The 27,015-nt window shown below is 45.6% G+C and overlaps 1 long non-coding RNA gene across 1 annotated transcript in view; it reads left to right on the forward strand.

Moving 5' to 3' along the window:
* Positions 1 to 1,776: 1,776 nt before the first annotated feature.
* LOC133477900 (uncharacterized) overlaps positions 1,777 to 27,015 on the forward strand; it is a 42,021-nt gene continuing 16,782 nt past the window's right edge. Inside the window, exons 1-3 of the long non-coding RNA XR_009788512.1 lie at positions 1,777 to 4,469; positions 13,222 to 13,362; positions 20,280 to 20,379. This is a non-coding gene — a long non-coding RNA (uncharacterized LOC133477900). The remainder of the gene's footprint in view (positions 4,470 to 13,221; positions 13,363 to 20,279; positions 20,380 to 27,015) is intronic.

A 27,015-nucleotide genomic window follows, 5' to 3' on the forward strand; every position in this document is an offset into this window, starting at 1 on the left:
AAAGTTTATTATCAAAAAACCATTTGGTTCTCCTTTGGTGCTATATAGAACCATTGGATAATGGTTGGTTCACAAATGGCCACTGATGGTGGAGTGGTACACTGACCTGACTTTGGTGCAGGCAGTGTGGGTTCGGTGTAAATGTGAGTGCGAATGGTTGTCCGGGTCTATATGTGCCCTGCGACTGACTGTTCAGGGTGTAGTCCGCCTTTCGCCCGAAGTCAGCAGGAATAGGCTCCAGCGCCCCGCGACCATAACCAGGATGAGCGGTGTTGAAAATGGATGGTTCACAAATGGGTGCCAAAAGTGCTTCCTCTATGTGGACCAGCCAAAGAACCACATGTGGGTACTGTTGAACCTTTTTTTTTTTTTTTTTTTTTTTTTAAGAGGGTATTATACTGCCAAAATGATTTGCTTACGGCTTGACTCTCATATGAAATTAATTGGCATCCCTTTCTTAATCCATAGCCTTTCGCCGCTGAACTGAAAAAGAAGTACTTCATTTGATCATGTACATCGTTTGCACATGATTAAAAATGTGGTAAACTGATGTAATTTTCCACTCGTCTCCCCAAACATAACAGAATAATATATGTTAGAGTAATACATTTGAATCATGTTTGAATTAAGTAAATTCAAAGGACTTTTTTTTCAGTGTACAATGGCTTCCACTTTTCTGGGAGGACTTTCCACAAGGTTTAGATGTGTGTTTGTGGGAATTTTTGACCATTCTTCAAGAAGCGCAGTCTCTGATCGAATTCATCCCAAATCTGTTCTATTGGGTTGAGGACAGAACTCTGGTCAGGTCAGGTACATTCCCAGCAAACTCTCATCCACGTCGTTATGGGCCTTGCTTTGTGCACTGGTGCACAGACATGTTGGAAATAGGAAAGTTGGGAGCGTGAAATCACTTGGCATGCTTAAAAAATCAGCGTTCCTTCCACTCGTAACTAAGGGGCAATATTTTGGACAAGTCCATGCTCCCAAATTTGTGGGAAAATTTGGCGATGGTCAAATTAAACCATATAGATTAAGACTGGGGTGTCACTTAAAGACCCTGTAAAGTGAATTTAGGTATTTGTTTCTAAATACATTCTATGTAAGAAGATAATTGCTGGAAAAACTGAGAACTATATAGCACTCAATTGTGGAGATACATAGCATTAAATTGTTTTTTACAGTTTTTTTTAATGCCATGGCTAAAACAGCACACTTCAGAGTCCAGTATGAATCGCCCCCTCCTTCACTATTAAAGAACTTTGGTGCCTTCGTTTGCATCAGCAGTTATACAGCGCAATTGTGACAACAGATAGCTAGTTAGCTATGCTGACACATCACAAATACATTTTCCCTTTGGATAGAGTGCTGGCGTGGTCGCTTTAGAGTGCCTCATTGTTGTGACGTGGAAAAGCCCTGTGATGATTTATCCCAGCCACCGAAGGCTTTAAGCGGACATGTTTTTGCGACTCAAACATGTAGGTAGCTATATGTAGGCACACAAAAGATGCTAGCTAAAGTAGCATCCATTTTTGCATGTTGAAGATGTGGTATTTGATTGACAGTCGACAGTTGGGCGGGGCTGTGGTTTCATCAGCTTCGACGGACACGCCCACAGCATATGAGAGTGGAGAGCGCGGACTGATTTTTTTCACGATTTTGAAGCTTCATTTGATAAACCCAATTCTTTTAATCATTCAAGTTTGGCGGGGTTGTTAGCAACACTTTCTCTGTGGCGTGTCAAGTTTAGAAGACAATTATTTTCGCCGTACAGGACATTTTGCCAATATAGTGTAGCTTGTCAAGAACCAAAACTAATCTATTCTTGTGTTCCGTTTATTAATTCACTTTGGTCCTTTTGAAAATACTGTAACGTCTTTGCTTAAAGCGTGTTACACGACAACACGCGTGCTTTGAAATCACGCCGTTATCATCTCGCATCGCCTCCCGCAGCACATCCTTCGCGAGCGGTGGCATACGAGTGCAAACAATAAGGCCTACACACAGAGGACCAGAGAGTAAATAAGAGCACTCTCAGTGGAATACGTCACACGGGGCTCCGTGGGGGCGGAGGGAGGGGCGGTGCTTCAGAAAACTCCAAAGTCGCCTGCAGATAATCCAACTCCCCGGTGTCCCCACACAAGTAAATATTCTCTTGGTCCCTGTGACTGTTCACAAGGATTTAACGTTAAACAGGGGAGGATAAACATCGTGTTTTATTCATTAGAGCGTACGACAGAGGGCCCTCGGACGCCTCGGAATAAATATTAAACAGATAAGGTGTCCCGTCTGATGTTACAGAGTAAATCCCGACCGGTAATAGACACAAGGCCGCACATACTGTATTTTTATGTGTTTATATTTAGTCATTATGTGGTGTCTGCTCTTGTGTTTATTAACACGCCGTAAAGGTGGATGAGTCTCGCACGAGGGTGCAGACCACAGTCCACCCCTGTCGTCAGCCCTGCTAAGCAAGCCGCACGACAAACATTTTGATAAATGGACTCACACGTTTATTTTTTTACTTATACACTATATCACCTTTAAAATGCTAATATCGTAGACTGGTTCAGTTTTGGACTTGAGCCGATCTGATTCAGAGACCTGAGAGGACCAGGCTAAGAGCTAGTTTGAAACCATGCATCAGCTGCGTTCTGAACAATATATTCTTAATGGGAAAATAAGTAAATAGGAACATCCTCAAACGCGATTTAAGCGGATAATTGTGAAAAAATTACAGGTGGCGACTAACAGCCGCACACCAGGCGAATCAGAATCTGAATCAGAATCAGCTTTACTGGGAAAGCATGTTCGGAGACACACAAGGAATTTCTTTGAATGACCCTCACACAAATACCAATTTGCTGCAACTGAAAACCTGCGATTCTTGGTGCTCCTTTTGGAAAGCAACATTCTGAGGCTGCACATATACTGTGTTGTATTATTATTTTTGGGGAACCACAAACAACATGGTGCAATTGTCAAGGATGAAGCGGATTGCCCTGGCCGCTGTAGCTATTTTATAATTACACAAAGTGAGGAAGCAGGTGGGAAAGTGTGGCCATTCGAGAGGCTTTTGTTTCCATTCATTCGTTGCGTTCGTGCATTACGGCGACAGAGACTCTCCATGCTTCGCTTTTTCAACCACAGGTGTATATGAAATTATAAATATAGTTACGCATTATTATTAAACTCAATATATGCTGTATATATTCGCGGGAGTCAATTGTATGTCGCTTCATACCAGGGAACTAGTGACCGCCAGTAAATGTGAACGTTCACTTGAAACGAGCAAACTAATATTTTTCAACAAATTCAATTAAAAAAAATAATAATAATGAAAGCTTTGTCATACTTTATTCAGTGTGTTGAAATTTCAGGATGAGCCGAAAATGCACGCTAACCTTTACGTGTGTACCTAATTTGACCTTCGGTCGACTTCCTTTCGAGTGTCACATAGTGTCATCGGTCGTTTGCAACAGAGAGACTGGAAAACTCACAGAAAGGCATAGAAGTGGACATCCTTGGGAACCTTCACGAATCAAACACCTGTTGTGAATATTGCCGTTCAGCTACTTATAGTGTTAGACAACAGCCAGCTGTGCAAAACGTACTGAAACGTTGAACAGTTGGGCATTCAAAAGTTTAGAGAAGGTCAAATTAAGTTCACTTGGAAAGGTTAGAGTGCATTTGAGGTTCATCCTGAAATTTCAGCACAAAGCCCAATATTCCTAACTTTTTATGAGCACTGTAATTCTGTGATAATGCGTTGCAAGATATTTTATGGATGAACATAACAATATTTATGAGCCCCAACACAATCGAAAGCGTGAGATGTGTTTATTAACGTTATTGTTGTCAAGAGTTTGACGACAACGCGCGATCGATATTTGGCTCCTGCGCATGGATAACACATTAAAAGATGAAGTATCACAACATTAGAAGTGCCGTAAAATGTCCAGGCTGATTTATTATTCCTGCCGACTCATCAAATCTGAATAAGTCTTGAGCGGTTGACGTTTAAGACGGAAGCAAAGGGTAAGAATGTGAATGACGTGGCACCCAAAGTGTCCGTGACATTGAAGAGTTTCACAACTATTTTGGTGCACAACTGTGACCCTAGAAGTTTGTGTGTGTGTGTGTGTGTGTGCTCTAATGAGACTCTGCGTGACCTTCCAGGAGAACGCTGATAATGATGACCCTGCTCCCGAAACTCACTGTGATTTAGTGCTACAGTGACGTGCCTAATTGTTACATCCATTAAAAGCGTCCTCGTAAGTGTCACATTTGCTGTAGCCCTTCCTTTTATTGCGTTCTGTTTGCCCGCAGGCTCCCCCTCGAGGTTCACACTTTTCTCGCACGTGCGCCTTGTTTGCAAGAGTTTACCTGCCAGCCCCAAACTCACCAATGGAGCTGTACCAGCTCTGTGAAAAGGAGGAAAAATAGCATTTATTCAAGACAAATGTGTCAAGGTAAACAGCGTCATATCCCAATGCTGCATGAAATATTGAACGTTTTGTCACCTCCCCTGAAAAAGTGGTGATTTTTTTTTCGGTGGGGACTGACTTTTTCTGCATGGTGCGCTTTTTTAGAATCTCGCTCACACAAGCTAAAAAACACACTTTTAATGTGACACAAACTAAACTAAAGGATTTCTGTACAACGTAGATTATGCCTTATAATCGCTCATTGCGCTCCGACTGGGAGGTTGGCTCCATATTAATTCTCAATCCCCCGCTTAATGCCATATATTAAACTCTGGTGGCACTCCAAATGAGGGGTGGGGGGTGACTTGGGGGGTGGGGGGGGACACGCAGACAAGTGGGCTCAGCGGGCTCATCTGAGACATTTAATTAGCAGCGCGCAGAATGAGCGAGGGTCTTAACTAACTGTGTCTTTTGTAATAGAATGAGAAAGTACGCGGGTGGCTGTTAGAATTACAAGTATGACGAACATCGCCAGGCTTTTCTCTGAGGCTGTTTTACAGGACAGTTTAAGAAAAAAACACAGTCAAATAATACCGTTACAATCAAGAGGGGTGGCACGGGTTAGACTGGTTAGAGTGTCTGCCTCACAGTTCTGAGGACCGGGGTTCAATCCCCGGCCCCGCCTGTGTGGAGTTTGCATGTTCTCCCCGTGCCTGCATGGGTTTTCTCCGGGCACTCCGGTTTCCTCCCACATCCCAAAAACATGCATGGTAGGTTAATTGACGTCTCTAAATTGCCCCTAGGTGCGAATGTGAGTGCGAATGATTGTTTGTTTGTGTGCCGTGCGATTGGCTGGCAACCAGTTCAGGGTGTACCCCGCCTCCTGCCCGATAATAGCTGGGATAGGCTCCAGCACGCCCGCGACCCTAGTGAGGAGAAGCGGCTCAGAAAATGGATGGATGGACAATCAAGAGGGGGAATACTGAAGCTCCCAAATGGGGATTCAAACCCGGATCACTGGCCTGTGAGGCAGACGTGCTAACCATTACTACACCATGCTGCCAATTTAAGTTAATTACGTCGGATTGATAGGTTTTTCCCGCCACCTTAGTTATACCTACACCCAAAAAAATACATCTTCCCATTGGAAAGTCAATTGGCGTGGCCATTTTAGAATGCCTCGTATGTGAGTGCACGCACGTCATGAAGGAAAGGATGCAAGATTGAGGAGGGCGTATTTTATTTTTATTTTTTTAAGTCCGACTTGATAGCCAGCATGTGGACAGGGGCTTCGTGCTGGCTAGGCCGCTTTAGAGCGCCTCGTTGTTGCTGCATGGAAAAGCCCCGTGACAACCGGGTGGGATATATTCCAGACACCAGAGGCTTTAAGTGGATATACAGTACTTCTGCTGCTCAAACATGTAGTTACGTGTAGGCATAAGAAAGATGCTACACAAAGTAGCATCCATTTTTCAGCCCAAAGTAGTAGTATTTGATTGACAGTTCACAGGTGAGTGGGGTGTGGTTTCAGCGTACACACCCACAGCATCTGAGAGCGGAGAAAACTGCCAGATTTTTCAAGATTTTAAAGCATCATTTTATATATTTGGCACTTTTTTGGGGGGCAGGGTTGTTAACAACACTCTTCTCTGGGGCATGTCAAGACATTTATTTCAAAGGGACTTTTGATTTATTGTTGCACGAGTTGAAAAACGCTAAAATACGATTTATTGTTGTACTTATATGAGAGTTGAAAAACAGTAAAATACATTAAAAACATGCCTGTACAGTTAATAAAGGTGGGGGTAACAGTTTGACCTTGTTTGACCCCTAAAATGAACAAACGCACACAAACTGGCAGTGTGCTTGCCGCAAAGGAGGCTTCAACCCGATAATTGGCCACAATGAACAGACTTGCATGTGTCAAACTCTCATTTTCACATCTGCTTATTGTCTCTCACAGCAGGTGGACATCTGCAACATCTCAAATGAGTCATCTGCTAAGGGCATGGCGTAATGCCACTATTTTAGACAAGAAATAAAACAACCACACATGATTAAACTGTGCATATACTGGATTGAGTTTGGCGTGAAACTGCAACATGCTAAAATAATACCTAAAAGTTTCATGTGAGTGTGACAATGCAAGTTAGCGAATACAAACAGGCACAAGCGAAGATCAATTAAGAGCAAGGGAGCTGAGCTAATCTTTGTCTGGCTTCATTATCGGCCTCATTAACAACCCCCAACATGCATCACACAGCATGCCAACGCTAGTAATGCGGCCGATGCTATACGCAAGGTCCACTGGACAGGACGCCTAACGGATATATGCAGAGTTTGCAATGAAATAAGCGTGATTTGTGATTTATGTGCAGCATTATAAAATTTGGTGTGACTAATATGCTGGGATTCAAAATTGTAAGACCACTGGGAATTTTATGGTATCACTGAATATGATTAGGGATGAAGGGGCGATTGTCAAAATGGTCATCAAACTTTGACACCATGGCGTTGGCAAAAAAGTCTTGCAATTTAGCGCCGGACATGTCTATTATACCTACTTCTCATTGGGCCTTATTAGGACAAATTCGAGCCCTAGAATTCACCCAAAATGGTTGCTTCGAACCAAAATGGCTAACTTCCTGTTAAATTTTCTTGTGTCCTATCATAATAGACGTTTTTGAGTTGATTGTTGAATTTTGAGTCTATCATTGAAAGCGGTATTGGGAGCTAATTGTTCCCAGTCAGCAAACATACGTTTCACCGAAGTTACAGCTACGATGTTGCAGGGAAAGCGTTTGCTCAATGACAATACGTCACCGCGACGTCGGCATTAAACCAAAAATTACCACCACGCGACGTCTGAACCATTCATGTTGGATCGCCACCCAGGGTAGCTAGTGAGTTTTTGAGCTTATTACGGTCCCCATAAGGGTGATTCATTCATTTGAAGAAGCTTTTGGAACACCTTTTGCTTGGGCCTTAATCAATTTGAAGAGAACATGAAGTTGAAGTCGCTCCTCTCACCCTGACCTGAGCCCAAAGACTTTCAACAAGTAATGAAAACACCTTTGTCTGTGTGCACATGAGGGCAAATGTTTGTTTTTTCCCCCCTTTTTTAATCCCTTGTTGCTGTAGCTGTTTTGCAAGTGGAGAAGGCTCACTAAAACCACATCTTCCCGAGTTACTGTATTGTGCACTTTGTCAGGGAGCACGACTCACAACGCTTCTCCGCTAGATTAACGTCCGCAGACGAGCGCGCTTCCACCGCTGGGATGTCGGCATGGCGTGGAGCGGGCGGATCAAGGGATGATGAACAGGAGGCTCCACGTGACGGCCATGCGTTTGATTACGGCAATATCGAGCGTAGAAATGAGATGTTTATCAAATGTGGTTCGGATGGGTTGGCAGGGGAGAGGGTGGGGATAAACGCTAATCCGGCTGTTAAATGGAGGGTTTGACGTGTCGGGTCTGGCTGGAGAACCCAGTGGGACGTCCCCTTCCACGGATACTGTTTGATGGAGCTGGTGCACAATTCAAACCACTCGATGTTTAACATTTCTAGTTACGTGCATACCAAAAGACACATCCTGAGGGAAACAGGCTCCAAAGGGGGGGAACCAAACCCAAGTGAAGGAAAACCAGAGAGAAGAGCAAAGTATCTTGCAGCTTTTCCTAAAAAAAAATAAAAATGCACAAACAGACTTAGTAAGAGTTAGTCACGCTTCTTTGCACACTCACAGTAGATGTGGACGCTTACACAAGGAGCAGAGACACCCTTCCTGTTGCTTATCCGCTTCCTGAGCCTCAATTTGTATTGAAATCCCTCGCAGGCAATTATCCACATGCGAATGGTGTACTTACTCCCAGCTTATATAAATTTCCTTCCCAGTAAGCCGCACCGTTTTCATCTTAAAAGTCTAATTACTATTTCAGAGTTTTATTGCTATGAGAAAAATTGCGGGCACTCAAACTTTACACAGAGCCGAAGGTCCCTTTAGACCTCTTGTTTGGCTGTATAATTTGAAAGATTGATTGATCTTTCCTTGGCATAATGTTGGAAAAGCCTTCCCAGGGAAAGAAATGTGGGTACAAGTGTGGTCAGGAAGACATTTTGTTGAGTAAAGTGTTGGCAGGCGGGCAGACGCCACCGCATTCAACCCCTGCCTCTCCGGCTGTCAGGAGTGTCATATATCAGGGGGATATCTGAGGGCGAGGGAGATCGCAGCCCAATTACAGCCTGATAACTAATCAATAGGCCGCTTATTTCTACAGCAGGAAGTAAAAGAATGGGCCCCTGGGACACATAGTTCAGATTACTCTCTTCTCAGCACGGGGCGGCCGCTAATGATGAGGCAGAGGGAGAACAAGTTCGAGGAAGCAGAGAGGTGAGGTGCGGCAGTACAGAAAAATGAGTTTGGAGGATGAATACAGAAAACCGCATAAAAAACGACCCCTACAGAGAAATTGACGCAGCCCCTAAAAATGTTTAGAATTTCCTGTGTTAATTGTTTAAATTGTACATATACCACAGACCATGATCCCAAAACAGTTTCACGCTCATTTAACATTACCTTTATAAATATATAGCTTACAGATGATACTTAAACTCCTCCGAGTGAGGGAAGAGTGGAGCAGGAGATCGACAGGCGAATCAGTGCAGCGTTTGCAGTGTTGCGGACTGAAGATTTACCGGTCGATCTACGTTCCAACTCTCTCTTAAGGTCACGAGCTGTGGGTCGTGACCAAAACAACAAGATCGAGAAGCGGCCAAAATGAGTTTCCTCCGCAGCGTGTCCGGGCTCTACCGGATAGAGATACGGTGAGCTGCTCCTCCGCATCGAGAGAAGCCAGATGAGGGGGTTGATTAGGATGATTCCTGGACGCCTCCCTGGTGAGTTGTTTCAAACGACCCGGGAGACGCTGGAGAGACTATGTGTTGGGACCCTCCCAGAAGAGCTGGACGAAGCGGCTGGGGAGAGGAAAGTCTGGGCACTTCAGCGCTCAAGGTGAAGACTCTCTGGGACTTCCACGAACAACCTAGGCTCCTCCCCAACATACAAAGATCTCTCAGATAAACCTTCGCTCAAGCTTAGTGAAAAATACACAAATACAACATGAGGACACCGCCGCTGTAAGACACTACTCAGGCAACATGACTCCAGCTCATGGCGTCACACTAGGCCACGCCCCTTAAAGGCATAAATACAACACAAATACTACAGTACGTACACTAATTACACTTGATAAAACCAGTTTATTTCTTTACATTTGCTTATTGATTTCTATGCAATAGTGTGAGTTTTTTCTTTATTAAAAACGTAACAAAATGTGGTTTTCTGTTTCTATTCCTCTAAATTGGGCCTCAGTATGCTCAGAATGGCTTCACTCATTAATTCCATGACCTGAGTTTCCACTGTATTCTAGTCGAGACAAAAAACTGGTCCGTCTTAAACTGGAATAACGAAACAGTTTCAAAGAGAACACATATTATATATAGTACCTGAATGTAATCACTGACTGTGAGAGTAATCGCTTTAACATTGCTTAGCATCAAAGGAAATAAAAACCCAATCTATTTCGAATATTTCTGGTCAGAGAGCCTTTAAAATCAACAGTGTCATGCTTTGCCATAGAAAGGTGATTCCTGAAAGTTTAAAGACGATTGTTTGAAATTGTGACGGAGAGGACTGATAATGGACAGGATGTACTGATTTCACCATTGACCAGAGCCCTCTGGAGTCATTCATAATGAATAGGCTTCTTTGTCAGATATGGACCTTTTCACAAGGTTAAAATCCAATAAAACCTTGGAAAATGGAGGAGGCGGTTTTAGACACAGATGTAGTTGCGTTAAGATTGTATTTATTTGCGCCATAGAACTACTGAAATATTAGTCAACTGTCTATCTGTCCAAGGGGCCGTAGTGTAAAAACTCAAACTTGAAGTCAAAGCGGAGGTTTTCAACTAACAGCCTTTTCTAATCTATCATCAGGGTGCGCAATAGCTAGTCCATATCCTGCTCTTGGTCCTGGCCTCAGCCTCCAAACAAAACCGCCTCTTGATGCTTGAAGGGCCTACTTTCCACGGAACAGCGCAACGATTCGTTCTCATTTCCTTTGACAGGTCATTCATTTTGTAGCTCCTCTGTCACTGTCGCCCCTCATGAAGAAATATAGCGGCAGCTTCTTAGCACGTCCCGTACACCCTCTTGCCCTTTGCTGACGGGATGTCCCAACACATTCAGACCCCCAACCCTCAGCCTCCATTGTAGCTCCTCGCTTCTATTAACACTGTCTAAATCGTCAACAATTTCAGATTCGGAATGTCTTTGCGGTGCAATCAACCTCCTGCTTGAGGTTTGCGTTTTGTCCATTATGTTTATGCAGCATTTGACAGCGGATGTAAAGTGTGTCTTCTTTACTAGCCAGTAAAGGAAGACTGGAAAAGCATGGTCCTGTTTTCCTTTTCTGGAGCACCGTGAAATCAGTAGAATAGTGTTTTTGGCTGTCAGGCAGAAGGCATCAGTGAAAGACGAAAGCCTAAACCATCACCATTAAGACTGATCAGGTTTCTCTCAATCTGCCTGTTTATCCTCCTTTCACCCAGATCACAACAAAGCTACTTTGCAGTCTCTTAAACCCGACATGTTTATCCTAGACAATACAGACAGAGTGTGAAGCAGTCCTCAATGACTTTGGTGATTAAATGCAAGCACTAGTCTTGGATGAAATGAAGCAGAGGAGAGAGAAAGAGGGAGAGACTCATCCTTGCAAGTTCATCTCCAAATCAACTGCAATTGGTGTGTGAACGTTGGCCAGATGCAAAGTTTTCCACTCAGAAGAACAATGCCTCGCTCCGTCTAAATCGATTGGAAATACGTCTCATCCCATTGATGCCATCTCTAATCCATTCTGGGCTCCGCTGCAAGATGGAGAGGCAAGGAAGGCTTGGGGGAGAGGGAGGAATCATAAATGCTGGATGAGCAGCCGTGTATTCTGAAGAATTTGTGTTGTGCCTCTTCTACTCCCTCTACTGCGATGGGGATGTGCCGTTAAGCTCTTTAGTCCGCGTGGCTAATGAAATAGGGTTGGCTGGATTACACAGGGCTAAAGTACTGTGCCTGGTGAGCCTCAGAGAAACCGCTGTCGCTCCGCCAAGTGAAGGACTGGAAAAATATAGCGAAGGGAGGAGGGCTTGTAGAGTGGAAGAGGGCGAGCAAAGGACTCGGAATGAAGGGACATGCTCAGTATTTTGAATTTCATGAAGATTCTGTCAGGTCTCTTTGTTGAAATGACCCAGAACTAGTTAGTCTCCGTGGTTGATGAACTCTATGCTTTTAATTTTTAGGGTGGCTAACCAATGGTAATAAGCGGGAATAGAGTCAAGCAATAGATGCCGCATACTTGGCTTCAAATAACCATAAAAGCAGCAGAAGGTTTTCAGCTCCTCGTAAAATCACTAGCAGGAACAGGGGGGTATTAATTAGATTAGCTCATTCACAGTCCTCTAATTACTCCGATTTCTCCGTGATGCAATTGGATCAGTTCATCATATGAGTGTGAGTGAATAATGAACAAGGTGAAAAAATATTTTATACATTTAAATATTGTGCAGGGAGTCCTCAATTTACGACCGTAACGACATACGACATTTCGAGGTTATGAACGGCGCACAGTGAAGTTTTTGCGCAGTGCCGTACGAATTAGTGGTTGAACGATTGTGAAGTCAAGTCGAAGTCGATTAATTGATGACATCATTGATTTTTATTATTATTTAAAAAAAAAAAATTTGCACAGTAACCAACCTTTTTAGAGCCATGGATCGGTTTCATGTAAAGAGATATTTCGATTGAGCGGCATAGGAACTAATAAAATCAAATGGAAAAAATAATAATAATACACAATTTATTATTACACTAGAAAGTAGAAAGTAGTAATTAGTGGTAGCTCTGATGCAAAATGCCAAAAAATCATGATTAGCGGTTTGTCGACTTCAAGCTTTAAAAGTCGATGTGAGGGAGTAAAATTGATTCGTCAACCAATCGGTTCAACCCCTACTGGTAAGAATTAGTGGTGGCTCGTAATTACGAACAAATTTGTGTTACGTGATCACCAATGGAATGGAACCTCTGTCGTAAATTGAGGACCCCCGAAATCAATTATTAGTCTTAAAGTGACCAAGTGCTTTGTTAAAAATAATCTTGCTTGAGTCTTTGTCTTATTGTTTCTTCTTTTAAGCAAAATGTTCGTTACAAAATGTTTTTTTTATCAATTACAGTGCTTACTTTTGTACAAAGATGGATTCTACTAAAGCTCGCTGAACCTGTTTTACCTTTGAACACAAAAATGATATTCATGGTCCTTCGGTTACGACCGAGTTTTGTTCCTCTGTTGGCAACGTCACCCGAATTTGTCCATAAGATTAGCGTGCCATAATCCATCACTAACATATGCGAGCATTGTAGTAAATATTTGTATGAAACACACTTCGGCCCATAAGTATAAAAGTACAAGGCATGGCCTAGTGTGACGCCATCAAGTACAGTAACTGAGCGTGCTTGTTGTCCTGCATGACCTCATATTATTACGCTCCCATGCAAACTAGTTCATTGCACACCGTTCCTAACATCAAAACGTCGTATGAAAGTACCGTCCTAAACCGAGGACCCCTTCTACTTATCTAAATTTTAAACTCGTCAACAGACTCCAACAGTTATTCCGCTGTTCGTGTTGATCTTTAAACATCTGACTATCCTTCTCACGTTCCTTCTTTGTTTCCTGTCACAACGCAGGTTTACACTCGTATCCGAGTAAAACGGACCGCTCCTGACGGGGCGGGGCACGATTTAAGTACGACTCTCCCTAATTGGCCGCCCGGCCTGACGTCGTATATGATGATAAATCTGGCGCAGGTGTCACCTCCTCGGCGGCAGGTGAGAATTGATGGGCTACACGAGGACTATCCATCATCCCGGGCAGGTGGCACGCTATCGGAATTTGGGAAATCTGTTCCCAATCAGGGTCCCGCGGTGCTCGGCGGGGTTTGCGGCGCTGTTTGGGAGGCGGTACTGGAAATCAATGTTGAGCACTCAAGGTCAATGTACTGTTAGAAAACTCCTTAAGCGTTGACAGATGGATCCCTTTACTCTAACTCTCTACACAGTGCAATACAACGAGCCACTGTCAGCCTCCAACCATTGCAGAGAGGCATAAGATAGTGAAAATACCCATACACCTGCAATGGATTTGTACATACACACACACTTGAGCACAATCTCTGTACTGTATGATGATATATAATTAGTGACGCTTTAGTCCAGGGGTGCCAAACATACAGTCTGTGTGGCAAAACAGTTCAATCCGGCCCACAGGATTCATTTGAAAGTGAAACAATACGAATAAAGACATTGCGGTGTGCAATCAAATGTGAGTCAGTCAACTGTTTCACTACAATACCAACAGAACCACTAGCGACGTTTGACACCATTTCACCAATCAAATTGAGGCAAGCAGTCACATGATCGCACACAAATTCTCCGCGACCCCACACAGTAGCAAAGTTTTCAAAGTGACTAATTTACGTGAAGCATGACAGAAACAAAAGAGACAACAAGTGCATGCGACTCGCAATCCGAAGTGTCAAAACATGCATGGCCTCACATTCAAGCTGTGTTTACCACAGAGTACGAAAAAGAACAGCTATGTCATAAGATGTTAACTCCACTTCCAACTTGAGAAAACATGTTGTGGTTTTCTATGTTATCTTTACATGGTGAGCCCATTGTTGTAATTACAATTACATTTTGAGAAATAAAAGGTCATTTAAGACCATTACTTGTGGCTGAATTTGACTTAATTTGTTTTTTTACAGAGATTTTATTTGTTATTGGTTTAGTTAAAGTACGGTTGCAATATAGCTGAATTTGCACATTTGTATTTTATATGTGTGTCTATTTGAAGTTAATGACCTGAAAAAAAAATAAATACGACGTGACTCACCAGTGACTCATACATGAGTAGTTTTGTCACATACTTACCATCCCTCCATCCATTTTCTGAGCCGCTTCTCCTCACTAGGGTCGCGGGCGTGCTGAAGCCTATCCCAGCTATCATCGGGCAGGAGGCGAGGTACACCCTGAACTGGTTGCCAGCCAATCGCAGGGCACATACAAACAAACAACCATACACACTCACATACACACCTACGGGCAATTTAGAGTCTTCAATTTATGCATGTTTTTGGGATGTGGGAGGAAACCGGAGTGCCCGGAGAAAACCCACGCAGGCACGGGGAGAACATGCAAACTCCACACATTGAACCCCGGTCCTCAGAACTGTGAGGCTGACGCTCTAACCAGTCGTCCACCGTGCCGCCACATACTTACTCTCAAGTTCACCTTTGCTTGAGTCATATTCAAAAGCAACAAATACTCTTATTTTTTGACCACTTTACCTTCCCCTCCTTGAATGATTGATAAGGAAATGCTGTAAAAAAAAAAGTTGTTTTAAATAGCTGTTAAGTTATTAGCGTAGTGACGTAATTTCGCATTACGTCATAAAACAACGCCGCATTCCCGCTATTTATTTTTAGATGAATTTACTTGCGTGTCAGGGAAGCGACAAAAGCGTCACATTTTATCGAGCTACAGTAATGATTCTCTGGTTATCACACATATACACGCACTGTAAACTCACTAACTGAACTCACCACGGGTATGTCGCTGTTAGACATCGCCTGTCTCCGCTGGTTTTAAAATTTGGCAAAGGTCTGAGACCGAGAGTCCTTCCAGGTTATGTCACGGAATCGTGAGCGTTTTGCTCAAGTCGCGCGACGTCTTGAAGTCTTGAAGTATTTTTTCGTTACTCTATTGTTTAATTTGGTTATCACAAATTATGTGAACTACGCTACCTTGGTTGTTTCTGAAATCACATTTTATTCAATCTTTGTAATTGTTAAGCACGGTGGGCGGGGCTTCATGTATGTAGTTACGGTCAGTGGTGGCATTCTCATTAACAAGTAACAGCCGAAATTAGCACTAGCATGTTTTCAGGTGAATAGGTTAATACCTTAATAATGAATAAAATATAGTACGTTTTAATGATGAGAATGCATCTATTAAAGTATTTGAGTAAAACAGAAATTACATAACCCACTGTTGGTTAAAATGTGTCTCTTTGGAAAGTGAATACACATAGATTGGATAAGTTTTAAGGAAGGACTTGACACATGTTAAGATGCATTTAGATCAGTGATTCCCAACCAGTGTGCCGGGGCACATTAATGTGCCATGAGCGCTAGTCAGGTGTGCCATGGGAAATTATCAAATTTTACTTAATTGCTCAAAAAATTATATTTACAATAAATAATGTATCTTTGTTCACCTATTTATGCCAGTGAGGCATAGTGACAGACAGAACAAATGAATGGTCTTCTATTAGATGGCAGGAAGTACATACAGAAATTAATGTATCCACTTTTTGTGGCATTTTTGTTTGTTGGTGTGCCGTGAGATTTTCCAATTGTAAAATATGTGCCTTGGCACCATAAAGGTTGGAAATCACTGATTTAGATGCATTTATTTTACTTTGAGCCTTTTAAGAGGTTTATTGTTTTTGTCTGTTTTGGTGTGAACACGTTTCACACACACACACACACACACACACACACACAGGGAACTGAGATGTACTGTGTAGTCATGGAGCTATTGGTGGCGTGCCCAGCTTTAAGGACCTTTGGGGCATAAGAGCTCTGTTTGAGAGACCCCCTTAAGGCTGGATTCATACTGCATGGTTCAAGCGACACAATTTTGACTTTTGCTTTCAAGTGGCACAGGTCAAGTAACACGCTACAGCAGCATAATGATATCCCTCCCTTCCCCCCAAAAAAACAAAACAAAAAACATGAAATTGGATATCTTCAGATTACAATCAGGCCACGTCCAAATGAGGATTAAAAATCTGATACGGATATTTGCCAACCCCTCCTTAAGCCATCACCTTGTCATGGTGGAGGAGTTTGTGTGTCCCAGTGATCCTAGGAGCTAAGTTGTCTGGGGTTTTATACCCCTGGCAGGGTCACCCATGACAAACAGTTCCTAGGTGAGGGTCCAGACAAAGCACGGCTCAAAGACCCCTAATGATGACGACAAACAATGGACTTCGTTTTCCCTTGCCCGGACGCGGGTCACCGGGGTCCCCCACTGGAGCCAGTCCTGGTGGTGGAGCTCGAAGGCGAGCGCCTGGTGGCCGGGCCTGCACCCATGGGGCCCGGCCGGGCACAGCCCGAAAGGGTAACGTGGGACCCCCTTCCCATGGGCTCACCACCTTTGGGAGGGCCCATAGGGGTCGGGTGCAGTGTGAGCTGGGCGGTGGCCGAAGGCGGGGACCTTGGTGATCCGATCCCCGGCTACAGAAGCTGGCTCGAGGGACGTGGAATGTCACCTCTCTGGCAGGGAAGGAGCCCGAGCTGGTGTGTGAGGTCAAGAAGTTCCGACTAGATATAGTCGGACTCGCCTCCACACACAACTTGGGCTCTGGTACCAATCCTCTCGAGAGGGGTTGGACTCTCTTCCACTCTGGAGTTGCCCACGGTGAGAGGCGCCGAGCAGGTGTGGGTATACTTATTGTCCCCCGGCTTGGCGCATGTACGTTGGGGTTCACTCCGGTGGACGAGAGGGTAGCCTCCCTCCGCCTTCGGGTGGGGGGACAGGTCCTGACTGTTGTTTGTGCCTATGCACCAAACAGCAGTTCAGAGTACCCACCCTTTTTGGAGTCCTTGGAGGGGGTGCTGGAGAGCGCTCCCGCTGGGGACTCCATCGTCCTGCTGGGGGACTTCAACGGGGGACGTGGGCAATGACAGTGAGACCTGGAAGGGCGTGATTGGGAGGAACGGCCCCCCCCGATCAGAACCCGAGCGGTGTTCTGTTATTGGACTTCTGTGCTCGTAACGGATTGTCCATAACAAACACCATGTTCAAGCATAAGGGTGTCCACACATGCACTTGACACCAGGACACCCTAGGTCGCAGTTCGATGATCGACTTTGTGGTCGTGTCATTGACGTTGTGAGTCGGTGGGGAGAATACTTCGAAGACCTCCTCAATTCCACCGACACGCCTTCCCATGAGGAAGCAGAGTCTGGGTTCTCTCAGGCGGGCTCTCCTATCTCTTGGTTTGAGGTCATCGAGGTAGTTAAAAAGCTCCTCAGTGGCAGGGCCCCGGGGGTGGATGAGATTCCTAAAGGCTCTGGAGTATGGCGTACCGAACCCCCAGATACGGGCTGTTCGGTCCCTGTACTGTCAGAGTTTGGTCCGCACATCCGGCAGTAAGTCGGACTCGTTCCCGGTGAGGGTTGGACTCCGCCAAGGCTGCCCTTTGTCACCGATTCTGTTCATAACTTTTATGGACAGAATTTCTCGGCGCAGCCGAGGCGTAGAGGGGGTCCGGTTTGGTGGCCTCAGTATTGCATCTCTGCTTTTTGCAGATGATGTGGTTCTGTTGGCTTCATCAAGCCGTGACCTCCAACTCTCACTGGAGCTGTTTGCAGCCGAGTGTGAAGCGGCTGGGATGAGAATCAGCACCTCCAAATCTGAGACCATGGTCCTCAGTTGGAAAAGGGTGGCATGCCCTCTCGAGGTCAAGGATGAGATCTTGCCCCAAGTGAAGGAGTTCAAGTATCTTAGGGTCTTGTTCACGAGTGAGGGAAGAATGGAACGGGAGATCGACAGGCGGATCGGTGCAGCGTCTGCAGTGATGCGGACTTTGTATCGGTCCGTTATGGTAAAGAAGGAGCTAAGCCGAAAGGTGAAGCTCTCAATTTACCGGTCGATCTACGTTCCTACCCTCACCTATGGTCACGAACTGTGGGTCGTGACCGAAAGAACATGATCCCGGATACAAGCGGCCGAAATGAGTTTCCTCCGCAGAGATAGGGTGAGAAGCTCGGTCATCCGGGAGGATCTCAAAGTAGAGTCGCTGCTCCTCCACATCGAGAGGAGCCAGATGAGGAGGCTGGGGCATCTGATTGGGATGCCTCCCAGACACCTCCCTGGTGAGGTGTTCCGGGCACGTCCCACCGGGAGGAGCCCCCGGGGACGACCCAGGACACGTTGGAGAGACTACGTCCTTCGGGTGGCCTGGGAACGCCTCGGGATCCCCCCGGATGAAGTAACTGGGGAGAGGGAAGTCTGGGCGTCCCTGCTAAATCTACTGCCCCTGCGACCCGACCCGGATAAGCGGTAGAAAATGGATGGATGAATATTTGCCCATTTGCCATTTGAGTGCACCGTATACGCCCATATTGGATTTACACTATCAATGCCAGCTTAGCATCACTGAAATACACTGCTTGATCACTTAAAAGGACAATGTACAGTTTTCAGACTGCTAGCAATATTTAAATGTAGCCACATTTTAGTCCCCTCCCCTGCCCCCACCGCCTCATGTCTCTGCCCAAACAAACACCCCCGGCTCACTGAACTTGGACAACAAAAAAGAACCAGACAGAGACCGGTTTGTCGCGCTCAGAGTGCATCTGCCGCCTCAGAGTGCATCTTGATTGGCAATGAGCGCGTCGACAGCCCGTTACAATTGGCCTGGAGGAAGGGACCACTGAGTCCCGCTCCCCTGCGGCCGCCTCAGATTGCACCTCGGTGTCAGCAGTGACCGTGCAACTTTAAATGAAATGTTTCTGGTTTGATGTATTTTTTTTTAATGTACAAATTAAAAATATAAGAGAGGTGATCAACTTACCTGACGACTTGGTGATAACGGTGACATGACATTCGCGCTGGTTTTTCAAGCTCAGCCATGCAGCCGTCCACGTATAGGCAATTTTAACATCCATCCATCCATTTTCTGAGCCGCTTCTCCTCACTAGGGTCGCGGGCGTGCTGGAGCCTATCCCAGCTGTCATCGGGCAGGAGGCGGGGTACTCCCTGAACTGGTTGCCAGCCAATCGCAGGGCACATAGAAACAAACAACCATTCGCACGCACAGTCATGCCTACGGGCAATTCAGAGTCTCCAATTAATGCATGTTTTTGGTATGTGGGAGGAAACCGGAGTGCCCGGAGAAAACCCACACAGGCACGGGGAGAACATGCAAACTCCACACAGGCGGGGCCGGGGATTGAACCCGGGTCCTCAGAACTGTGAGGCTGACGCTCTAACCAGTCGGCCGCCGTGCCGCCTGCAATTTTAACATATATGACAAAAAAGTGTTATGTTTTCTTAAAATTAATGACTCCTTTATCTTGTTTATATGATGCAGCTACCACAATCTTAGGCCCGCTGAACACTAAACAACATGGCCAAATACGAATTAAATCGACAATCGCAAAAATATACAGCAGGCAACGCACACCCTCACATATAACCAACATGATATAAACAACTACGACTTGTGTTCTTACCAGGAAACAATGTTTTGAGGCGCTACATTACATACATTGTAACTGTATTTTTATTTTTATTGAACCACAGTGGTATGTGGATCGATCCAAATAACAATAATATCGATACCGACGTTGACATTGATATTGATCGATATCATGATATTGATACTTGAGTTTGTGTTTCTCTCCTCTACATTTACCTGTATCCCATAGAGGCGTGTTAATAAAATGAATACATTTACTGCAATTGAAACAAATGCACTAATTTTATATATAGACAATGACTGCCCCATTCTTTGACTGTACTTGGTTATTTCCACGCCCGAGACTAGCCACGCTTCGCTTTTTTCATCCACAGGTACATAGGAAATTATAATTATAGTTAGTAAGTTTTATTGTAAAACAAAATGTGTATGCGTATGGTGGGTCTTACTCACATCCATTTCTTTCTCTCAGGTGTTGACCAAGAAGACCAAGAAGCCGTTTGTCTCCTGATGATGACCTCACTACCTGTCTGGGGGTCAGCTTTGAGGAGGACCTATCCCACTCGCTTCCTGTAAGCTCCTCTCACCTTTTAACTTTGACACTTGTTCCCTCTTTTATCAAATTCCAACTCCGGGGGATATTTTCCATTTGTCTATCATGTGTGTCTGCGTCCATCTTACCTTTTTCTTAACCCTTCCTCAAGCACCCTCTTCCCCCAAGGTGACCCTGGCCCCCAATCCCCACTATCAGTTGGACTCAGGGCCCCTATTAATCCTGCTTCATTTGTCCCGCCTCGCCCCTCCACTTTGGGCAGGAATTTATGACAGTACCTTAAATGCTAATGGTGTCTAATCTGTGGAGAGCTTTGCTCTTTTCTAAAGAGTCCTATCGCCCTTTGTGCCACGCGCATACAATGAGTGCACACCTACAGTACAGGGACGAGGGCCCCCCCGTATTAGGAGCAAGTTCGCCCGGTGAATAGGCACTAGACGTCAATTCAAATGTATTTTCAACCGGCAAATCGTGTCCTCTTTGTGGAAAGGTGAAAATAATATTTTTTAAGTCTTCTTAGTTCAAAAAGATGAATCCTCTATCAAAGTTCAATGGTGCACGCTGCCCTGCAATGAAGAAGAGAGATTAATTCCACATCGGAGTACTTAAATGTGACTTCCGCCCGGTCCGCCCGTGTGTCTGTCTGTCTTCTTCTGTCCACCGCGACCGCGATTAACATGGAAAACTCCTTAGGAATGTTTAGCCTCACTGAAGGAAAATATAAATGGCTGTCCTTCTGTAAGGAAATGTGTGTTTATAAGAGAGAGGATGAAACTGGACAATTTTCTGCCTCACTAGTTTATTTAATGCAGAGGTAAAATAATGCACATTTTAAATGGATGTAATTACTAGTTATCACTGGCAGTTACCTCCAGTCACTTGGAGCCGGAATGGAGTGAAAGCACCAGTGGTTTCTCACTGGCCGCAATATTAGGTACACTCGCGCATCTAATACCTAGCAGCATTCACAATTCTGTTCGGTCTTGCATTTGATTGGCTCGATAGGATGAATGTTTCATTATATTGCTGGAAGTTTGCAGTGGTGTGTGGGCCTTTTCATAAACTAACCAAAATATGAGAAGCATGATGCCATGCAGTCTGACACAATTACAAACGGTACAGCCACATAAATTTGTTAAATAAGCACACTACTGTAGATGTGAAAGTGCACACACGGTTGACACGTGTACGCACACACACACATCTTGACATGTGCGACACCTTCATTAGAGAAGCATTAGTCGCCTTTACATGCCTGTTCTATAACCTCGTCTGCTCTCATTCAAATGGGCTGATAAGGAAATGCTGTGTGCCGGCAAAAAAAATTCCACTTGCATCACACGCCTCCTGATTATACTGTACATGCAGTGTACATATAAATGTGGGATCTAAATTAACAGGCCACGCTGTAAGGTTAAGATTGTATTTTTACATTTTTTACGGAAGATTTCATAGAAAAATCATCCCTCGTAAACAATTGAGTGTAATGACCTCTTTGCACATAACCTCCGCATTGTTGAAATACGGCTTTTTATGGTCATTTCTGGCTTTGAAAAAAAAAAATGCGTTAGTCTACACACGGTGTTTACAGGGCCTGCCCAAACTAGCCATCACAGATGTACATCAAGTCGTCATAATGTATTAATGTTAGCATGAACATTTACAGTCATTTAAGCAGAAAATATCGAACATTGTTTTCTATGTTTTATTTATTTATTTATTTTAAACCTGTGTTTTGCATTATTGTCAAAGACAGATGTACAGGCAGGGTAAGTTGCCAGGCTTTCAGCTTCAGATCCATGACGAGGCATGATTAAAAACTCGCAAGTGTAGGGCCGCTTAACGTTATGGGTAGCTTTAACACATCATATAGAGTTGAACGTCATCATTGGATCCGGCCAATCTTTGTTACCGGATGTCTTTCTTAAACTAGCCTATTTATTTCTCCTTTAAATTTAATGTTTTCATGCACTGCGGTGTGCGTGTTCCAGGGAACGAGGTTTAGGGACAGAGCAATACATCGCTGGGAAATCCGATTTTACATGATAATGTGCACAGTAAAACAGAAAAAAACAGAACAATGTTCATGCTGTCTTTTTTAAGACTCATACTCGAGATTATGAATACGTACACGACTGTCGTATCGCGCAAAACCAGAAAAGAGTAAACCGTATTATCCGCAATGGATCTGACGTCACTCTGTTATGTGCAAATCGACAATATCATCATTATGTTGCAATGCACTGAGGTGTGTGTGTGTTAATTCCGAGCTGGCCACTGGAGGAAGCCACGCAAGAGAAGGCAAAGCCGTGATTGGGTTGAAGCGCCGCACCTCGACTGACAGACTTAATAGCTGCCCCACTGGCCTGAGATCAGCTATTAAGATACCGCAGTTCAACTAAGTTTAATTCCTCGACAGAATTACGCAGTATTTGCATTTGGGTTGAGGAGGGGAATTTCATTAAAAGACTAATTTTAGCTAAAAGATTTAGGTTCTTCTGTATTTTCCGAAGGCAGGCCGTTGTGATTTGCATGAATGCATAATGCATGAGAAGCACCGTGACATGAAGCAGTTTCGGAAAGAGACACACCTTTCTTTTATTTATATGACAGAGAAAAGAGTGAGCACACGATACAGGATCATGCGCGGGGCCACATCGATTATGGTCAGCGGAGCGTTACTTGAGGTCATGACCGCTTGGGGGAATGCACAATTGTTGGTTCATTTATCCCACAAAAACAAAAATAAAGGATGCAGGGCATTGCCTAATATAGCAAGTCAGTGAAGTGACCAGACTGCATTTGGCAGGTGAGCAACTCGAAGTGCATTAGTGTAATAAAGCTGATCATCCCTTGGTTACAGCACACCTTGACAGTGAGTTATTGTTTCCTGTTCCAATGGCCAGCCATAAGGCAGATCTATTCTTATAATGACCGCACATAATGGATGATATGGGTCAGCGGGGGAGGTGGCGTATTTTTCATGCTCTCTTTTAGCCGGTTGGCCTGTTCTTTTTTATTCCTTGAACGAGTCGGAACGTCGCTGCTGTGTCTTTTTCTCTTAACCTTGCTTTGACTTGTTTACCGCAAAATGTCAAAGCGTACCGAAAATGCACACTGGAGTACCAAGGTTTACAATACTGTTTTTTGTCATTCCTCAACTGCCGTTAAAAATGCGCCCACACTGTTATACGGTATGTGTTTCTTTATGACCTGTTTCTGCTGAGGATATTGAAAGCAACACTATGTGGTAATTTTACCCTAAAATTACATCTTCGATGGTACACTTGTTTATTAAAAAAAACAACAACAACAAAAAAGACAATATGATCTCTGTTGTTGGCCTGGATTATCTACTTTTGTGGTCTTATCATTTTCGTGGAACAACCAGGACAACTCTCATGTTGCGTTACCGTTGGTGCTAACATTACCGTTTGGAGATATACAAAGCTTGCCATGCAGACAATTTTATTTCATGACATGGGGCTCTATTTTCGTGATTTGCGTAAATCCATGGCGTAACTGAGCGGAGGCAGGTTGGACCCGGTGTTGGTAATATCATGGACCAGAACATCCGAGCGCATCTAAAAGAGGGACGTGTGCTCTCCTCGGGTATGATCACAGCTGACTTCAATCCTCTCCAATCAAATGGACACAGGTTTCCCTTGCCCGGACGCGTGCCACCGGGGCCCCCCTCTGGAGCAAGGCATGGAGGTAGGGCCTGAAGGCGAGCGCCTGGTGGCCGGGCCTGAGCCCATGGGGCCCGGCCGGGCACAGCCCGAAAGGGTAATGTGTGTCCCCCTTCCCATGGGCTCACCACCTGTGGGAGGGGCCATAGGGGTCAGGTGCAGTGCGAGCTGGGCGGTGGCCGAAGGCGGGGACCATGGCAATCCAATCCCCGGCTACAGAAGCTGGCTCTAGGGACATGGAATGTCACCTCTCTGGCAGGGAAGGAGCCCGAGCTGGTGTGTGAGGGCGAGAAGTTCCGACGAGATATAGTCAGACTCGCCTCCACGCACAGCTTGGGCTCTGGAACCAGTCCTCTCGAGAGGGGACTCTCTTCCACTCTGGAGTTGCCCGGTGGATGAGAGTGTAGCCTCCCTCCGCCTTCGGGTGTGTGGACAGGTCCTGACTGTTGTTTGTGCCTATGCACCAAACAACAGTTCAGAGTACCGACCCTTTTTGGAGTCCTTGGAGGGGGTGCTGGAGAGTGCTCCTGCCGGGGACTCCATTGTTCTGCTGGGGGACTTCAATGCTCATGTGGGCAATGACAGTGAGACCTGGAAGGGCGTGATTGGGAGGAACGCCCCCCCCCCCATCAGAACCCGAGCGGTGTTCTGTTATTGGACTTCTGTGCTCATCACGGATTGTCCATAATGAACACCAAGCATAAGGGTGTCCACACGTGCACTTTGCACCAGGACACCCTAGGTTGCAGTTCGATAATCGACTTTGTGGTCATGTCATCGGACTTGCGGCCACATGTCTTGCACACTCGGGTGAAGAGAGGGGCGGAGCTGTCAACTGATCACCACCTGGTGGTGAGTTGGCTCCGATGGTGGGGGAAGATGCCGGTCCGACGTGGCAGGCCCAAACATATTGTGAGGGTCTGCCGGGAACGTTTCGCGGAATCCCCTGTCAGAAGGAGTTTCAACTCCCACCTCCGACAGAGCTTTGCTCATGTTCCGGGGGAGGCGGGGGACATGGAGTCCGAGTGGACCATGTTCCGCGCCTCCATTGCTGAGGCAGCCGACCGGAGCTATGGCCGTAAGGTGGTCGGTGCCTGTCGTGGCGGCAATCCCCAAACCCGTTGGTGGACACCAACGGTGAGGTGTGCCGTCAAGCTGAAGAAGGAGTCCTATCGGGCCTTTTTGGCCTCTGGGACTCCTGAAGCAGCTGATGGGTACCGGCTGGCCAAGCGGAATGCAGCTTTGGTGGTCGCTGAAGCAAAAACACAGGCATGCGAGGAGTTCAGTGAGGCCATGTTGTAGGGCTGTCCTGGTTGACACGCCTCTGCAACATTGCGTGGACATCGGGTACAGTGCCTCTGGATTGGCAGACTGGGGTGGTGGTCCCCCTTTTTAAGAAAGGGGACCGGAGGGTATGTTCCAACTACAGGGGGATCACACTCCTCAGCCTCCCTATTCAGTGGTGCTGGAGAGGAGGGTCCGTCGGGAAGTTGAATCTCAGATTCAGGAGGAGCAGTGAGTTTTCGTCCTGGCCGTGGAACAGTGGACCAGCTCTACACCCTTGGCAGGGTCCTCGAGAGTGCATGGGAGGTCCCCCAACCAGTCTACATGTGTTTTGTGGACTTGGAGAAGGCGTTCGACCGTCTCCCTCAGGGGGTCCTCTGGGGGGTAATTCGGGAGTATGGGGTACCGAACCCCCTGATACGGGCTGTTCGGTCCCTGTACGACCAGAGCCAAAGTTTGGTCCGCATATCCGGCAGTAAATCGGACTCGTTTCCGGTGAGGGTTGGATTCCGCCAAGGCTGCCCTTTGTCACCGATTCTGTTCCTAACTTTTATGGACAGAATTTCTAGGCGCAGAGGGGGTCCGGTTTGGTGGCCTCAGTATTGCATCTCTGCTTTTTGCAGATGATGTGGTTCTGTTGGCTTCACCAAGCCGTGACCTCCAACTCTCACTGGAGCAGTTCGCAGCTGAGTGTGAAGCGGCTGGGATGAGAATCAGCACCTCCAAATCTGAGACCATGTTCCTCAGTCGGAAAAGGGTGGCATGCCCTCTCCAGGTCGGGGATGAGATCCTGCCCCAAGTGGAGGAGTTCAAGTATCCTGGTATCTTGTTCACGAGTGACAGAAGAATGGAACGGGAGATCTACAGGCGGATCGGTCTGCAGTGATGCAGACTTTGTATCGATCCGTTGTGGTAAAGAAGGAACTAAGCCGAAAGGCGAAGCTCTCGATTTACCGGTTGATCTACGTTCCTACCCTCACCTATGGTCACGAGCTGTGGGTCGTGACCGAAAGAACAAGATCCCGGATACAAGCAGCCGAAATGAGTTTCCACCGCAGGGTGTCCGGGCTCTCCCTTAGAGATAGGGTGAGAAGCTCGGTTATCCGGGAGGATCTCAGAGTAGAGCCGCTGCTCCTCCACATCGAGAGGAGCCAGATGAGGTGGCTGGGGCATCTGATTCGGATGCCTCCCGGACGTCTCCCTGGTGAAGTGTTCCGGGCACGTCCCAACGGGAGGAGCCCCCGGGGATGACCCAGGACACGCTGGAGAGACTACATCCTTCGGCTGGCCTGGGAACGCCTCGGGATCCCCCCGGAAGAGCTGGATGAAGTGGCTGGGCAGAGGGAAGTTTGGGCGTCCCTGCTAAAGCTACTGCCCCCGCGACCCGACCTCGGATAAGCGGTAGAAAATGGATGGATGGATGGATATTTGTGCTAGTTTTCATGGAAAAAAGCAAATTAAGCAATAGGAGAAAAAACCTGTATAAAAATGTAAATAGTATCATTTCGGACACCTAACAGTAAAAATATTTTGGCATTAAAAGTTTGAAAAATAATTTTTTTGAATTTCTTTTTTAGAAACAATTGTGACCTTTTGATTGATAACAACTGCCAATTGTTCAACTACTCATATCAGTAAAATTAATTGATTTTCAAAGGGAAATTCAGTGGGTCATGTCTTTA

This window comes from Phyllopteryx taeniolatus, chromosome 5, assembly GCF_024500385.1.
Source record: "Phyllopteryx taeniolatus isolate TA_2022b chromosome 5, UOR_Ptae_1.2, whole genome shotgun sequence".
NCBI lineage: Eukaryota > Metazoa > Chordata > Actinopteri > Syngnathiformes > Syngnathidae > Phyllopteryx > Phyllopteryx taeniolatus.